The sequence below is a fragment of the Amblyomma americanum genome, chromosome 3, assembly GCF_052857255.1.
Source record: "Amblyomma americanum isolate KBUSLIRL-KWMA chromosome 3, ASM5285725v1, whole genome shotgun sequence".
Taxonomy (NCBI): domain Eukaryota; kingdom Metazoa; phylum Arthropoda; class Arachnida; order Ixodida; family Ixodidae; genus Amblyomma; species Amblyomma americanum.
This window is the reverse complement of record NC_135499.1, coordinates 204,249,097-204,254,534: the sequence shown is the minus strand read 5'-3', so window position 1 is coordinate 204,254,534 and position 5,438 is coordinate 204,249,097. Positions and strand designations below refer to the sequence as shown.

General features: G+C 44.8%; 1 non-coding gene across 1 annotated transcript; it reads left to right on the top strand.

Moving 5' to 3' along the window:
* The first annotated feature begins 5,362 nt into the window (after positions 1–5,362).
* Positions 5,363–5,438, top strand: TRNAI-GAU (transfer RNA isoleucine (anticodon GAU)). Its single transcript has one exon. It is a non-coding gene; the product is annotated as a tRNA-Ile (tRNA).

Here is a 5,438-nt window from a genome sequence, read left to right as displayed (position 1 = left end):
AACATGACAGAGGCCCAGAGGAATTCGCTTCTGGGCCATGCCATGTGGCTCGTTAGGCATCATCAGCTTTAAACATTTCGAAAGTAAAAGAAACTATGGTGCTGCCCCGTCTGAGAGTTAGGACTTCCACGGATGCACAAGCACAAAAGACGCCTTATAGAAGGACACGTTCCTTGGACTCTAAGCTTCTGAAAAGAGTTGTACGTGGATGATGTTGTCTCGCAGTCTCTTCATGGCTGGAGTAAAACTTGGGTCGAATCCAAACCTGAAGTCTAACTCTAGCTCTATAGCAACATGTACAAACCGACAGGTACTACTTGATGGCATTGCGTCGCAGTCGCTTCATGGCTGGAGTGAAACTTGGATCGAATCCAATCCGAAATCTAACTCTAGCTCTATAGCGACATGTACAAACCGACAGAATACATTTTGCACATCAGTGCCAGAGGGCCGCTTGCAATGGAACCCAAGTGTTGCCTGCAGCATATGCGGCTGGCACGTCGAAATACTTCGAATCACTGAGTACCACTTCCTTCGCTTGTAAAAAACGATGCATCATCCGGATCTCCATTTTGAATCACGGCCAGCCGAGGAATTCTCATTTCGTATCTTCTGCTCAACTTGCGGTCAGCCGTATTGACCGCGTACAAAGGAGGAAGTTGGGATAGAAATATTAGGGCTTTCCTGCTATGTTACCAGAGGAATCTGATATGTGGCAAATAGCGAGTTTCCTGCTTAGTAACTTTCTACAGGGTGTCCCACAAAACGCTAGCCCGTGCCAAATAACCAGTCGGTGAGAGTGGAGCAAAACACGACATTTTGTTAGCTCGCGCCCTTTAACTTTAAAATAGAAAAACAAGTTAATCGGATATTTAACTGGCGCGACGCCCCGCATGTCCACTAAAGCTGAATTTATCGCTGAAGAGGCTTGCCTCTTTTAAGCTGAAAAAAAAAACTGATTTCGAAATGAAGCCGTGGTGGTAGCGCAGTGCTTACGCCGCTCGGCTGCTGGCCCGAAAGACGCGGGTTCGATCCCGGCCGCTAAGGTCGAATTTTGATGGAGGCGAAGTTCTAGGGGACCGTGTACTGTGCGATGTCAGCGCACGTTAAAGAGCCCCAGGTGGCCAAAATATCTGCAGCCCTTCACAACGGCGCCCCTGATAACCACAGTCGTTTTCGGACGTGAAACCCGCTCCCCTCAAGCGTAAACCATAAATCATTTTCGAAATGTGCCTTGGTGGACGATAAAGAAGTCGATAAGCGCACCTCAACCGCCGTTGCGTCCTAGAGTATTGTATCTTGTTATAACCTTTGGTTATTCGTCTAATCTCTTGAAAAGTTTGAGAATGTTTGCGCCTCAATTTATTGAGAAGGAATTATTTTAGCATCAACGTACTAAAATATTTATAGAGCTGTTATTGCTTGCTTGGAAACTCTTCCTTAGGTTTATCGCTTTTTGGGGTAATGTGGACGGCCAAAGCAAAACATTGATAGCCGCGAGACACGAAGAACACATTGTGACAGCTCTGGACCGCATTAAACAGCTCCGATGGCACCGATATCTCTGGTCTTCCTAAAAACACTTACCACAGAACAATAATGACGGTGAAAGTGCACATTTCTTTACAATTTAAGCCCCGCCCTCTCTCCGGTGTGCAAGGACGGCTGCATTCCAATGCGTTAACAGTGGAGCAGGCTCCTTACAGTTTGACCTGAACCGCGTCCGAAAGCTTGTGTACACGTAGTGCGAATCGGAAAAACCAGGGGTTCATTTGATAGGTCGTAAGCGAAAGAGAAGCAACAGAAATATATTGCGAAACAGGTAGGAAATTTAAAAAGAATCTCCTGTCCAGGCTACACCCAAAGCCAATAGCGATAGACGTGCCGAGTCAGTAACGGGTCGTTGAGTTCAGCAGTTCTGTGTTCTCTCTGGATGCAGTGTCTTTCATGTGGATAGGCTTACAAAAACTGCATGTTGCCCATTGTAGACAGCTTCCTGCTCACGGGCTGCAGAACAGCCTTGTATCATTATGTTGGAAGGGCGGGAGATCTCCTTTTGCCCCTTGCACTATCTCTTTTTGCCCACCGAGATAGTGGGCTGTACGATGTCAGTGCACGTTAAAGATCCCCAGGTGGTCGAAATTATTCCGGAGCCCTCCACTACGGCCCCCCTTTCTTCCTTTCTTCTTTCACTCCCGCCCTTATCCCTTCCCTTACGGCGCGGTTCAGGTGTCCAACGATATATGAGACAGATACTGCGCCATTTCCTTTCCCCAAAGAACCAATTATTATTATTATTATTATTATTATTATTATTATTATTATTATTATTATTATTATTATTATTATTATTATTATTATTATTATTATTATTATTATTATTATTATTATTATTATTATTATGGGGCAAATGTGACAATGTTTTGAAGCGAAAGCTTCACTACGCTAGATAAAGCCGATTTCACCATGCGTTGCCGGTTGACCTTCAAGTGAGCCAGAGGTGAAGTGGGCTATAGGCCTTACCAGATGTGGTCCACCATGGTGTCGCACTTACCACTTGACCTTTGACCTTTCGATTCGCCAGTAGAGGGCGGTAGAATATGCCGCAGCGCTCACTAGGTGACCAACCTCTCGCGATGAAGCACTAATTTAACTGCCAGGGTGGCAGGGTGGGAGGCTGGGTGCGCTGCCTATTCAGTGTGCGGAACGCACTAAACATTACAGACGCCAATCCGCGTCTACTTGCCCGATTCACCACACCTTTCGCTCTCTAACCACGTTCAGCAGTAGTAAAGCACAGCAAATTTTTAATGTCAAATTATGCGGTGTTTCATTTCATGTGTCTTTTTCGGGTTTATAGTTTGTAAAGAATAAGAAAAATTACTGCTTGTGTGCGTCTTGGCCAGGTATTTTGGTGCCGAGATGAGTGCGCCCTGCATGTGCTCTTGAAGGGTAAAATGCATTCCTTTGTCGTCTACAACACGTGCTCTTTCAGGAGAGAGAGCGCACACAAAGACGCGGAAGCGTGAATACCTTCAGAGTGCGTCGTCAACTTGAAAGACTACTTTTTTGCTGATATCGCCTCTTTGAAGACCAAACTGTTCCTTTATTCTGAAAGTAACTAAGTTTAATCGGGTAGGAAGAAAAAAACGCGCGCGTTTGCTTTCTGACAGGAGACGATCGCTCATCTCTTTCATGGAAATATTTTTCTCAACAAAACATTTTATGTTGTTGCTGCGAAAGACTTATGCTCACGAAAGCGTTTTGTAACTTTTGCAAATTCCTGTAAACAGTTTTGAGCTTGTTAAAAACGAGAGATTTTGTCTGGCTAGCAGCAGTTCTAGGAACTCTTTGATCAGTCGGAGAGCCGTAAACGCAGTGAAAAGTTCGTGGAGGTGGGCCTCTGCCACATCTGACCATAGTTACGCTTTCCTAAAGCAAATTTTATCTTTTGATATTTGTGATCGTCCTTGTACACGGGGGTTAATCCATGAAGGCTATTTTGATATTCGCATTTTACTGGTGCATTTTTCGCACCATTTTTGTTGTCACGGACGCAGAAATGTTTACACAAAGATTTCAGTTCTAAGCTTTTCCCTCCGTCTTTGTAACACTCTGTGTACTTTGGACTGCCTTGAAAAGACGTAATAGAAAAAGAACGTAAAATACCCCTTTCACTTTGTATAAATCCTTTATTCTATAAACAACACAGTGAGAAATTACCTGTTATTGTTGTTGTCCTCTCTTGGAGTGGCCGTTAATGAATGGCTCAAGCAAAAGGGGTCGTTTTTTCTTCGGTAAACTGCGTCTCCGGTGATGTTCCAGATGGCGTTGAACATTTCTCTAGCCATATGTAAATACGCAATACTCTTTTAGGACCTTCTAGAGCGGATACTGAAAAGCAAAATAATTGATTTGTTCAAACTGTACGCTACCTCAATGCTCTCCAATATTTTGATGGGCCCTCAGACATGCTCTTTCTTGTTGTACTGCACAGCCTGCGGCAAAATCGTATGGTGGACCGTCATTTTAAATCAGCTGTCTCAACAAAATTCCTTTACGGAAGGCTGCTAGTACATCCCAGGGAAACGCATGCCTAGCAGACTTCAAACCGGAATGGTATACTTCCTCTTCGATGCGTGCTCTGCCTTTTCTCCTCTTTAGTCGTCGGTTTCTTTTGCGCGTCTTGTTCTTTTCAGATGGATTTATACTGCGTCCATAAAATATTGAAAATATTTCATTTGCACGGACAAATATTTGGCCGCCAATAAGTGCCATGTTAAAAGAAAAAAAATTACCTTGTGCTCTAAGACATCGGCATACAAAGCTGCTCTGTTTACTCCTGCGGTGATTCAAATCCCACTTCCGCTTGAATACCTTTTATGTTAGGTACCATTCGGACGGAGATATTTTGTGGTAATCGAATAAGTTCAGCTTCACGTACTACATCAGGTTAGCCTTCATACTCGACCTATTTGTTCACCGCAGTTCCCGGAAGATATTTTTCTGAATTTCCTGAAAATGAGAGCTTAAAGCATTTCATGCTTAAAAGTAATTTTTTTTCATTTGGAAACAATTTCAGCTAGTCCACCTCCACTTCAGCGGCGCCAGGTCAGTTGTCAGTGCTCTTCTTTTGTATATCGCCGTGCTTTCGTGCAGACACCTTTCTATGCGCGAATTTCACAACAGTTCGCGCGCTCTCTCTGCGTTCCACTGTGCAAGCGATGTGCTGCTCTGTAAGGAGATTTATTCATCGGAGCGTAAGGCACGTGCATTCCAATTATGACGTGACGGACGGTGCAATAGCAGTGGATGCGCTGGATAGCTGACGAGAAGTTCATGTCTTCGAAGTACTCCAGGTTCAGTGGTCTCACGCGTTCCTTTCTTCTATTACGAGCAGTATGCAAAGCAACAAATATCACATGCTTTCATGACATTTACAACAATCATGTCGTTAGGCAATTTCTGCGAAAATTAATCTCGCGTCCTACGAGCGTCCTAACGCACATGGCACCGCGCTTATTCCAAAAGCACGTGGCACCAGGAGAGCATGCATCGTTTACAAAACCAGTGATGCGTCGATGCGAGGTCAGATAATTTCAGGTTAGGCTTTACCATGGGACGCCTGCGTTTTGATGAAGCCGAAGCGCAAAAGGCACTTCGCGTGTGCTGCACGATATCAGTACACGCAAAAGAACCCGGATGGTCGAAATATATCAGGAGCCCCCACTACCGCGCCTTTCTTTCCCTCTGTTTTATGCTTCCTTGTTCACATTCCACCTTTGGGTTTTCCCTTAAACATTTGACCACCATTGTTCCCACCTCGAGTTATTGCTCAATCTTGCCCAACCATAACCTTGCCGTCCCGGTTAGCTCAGTTGGTAGAGCGACTGCTCCGATGAAGCAGTGGTCCCGGGTTCAAACCCCGGGCCAGGACG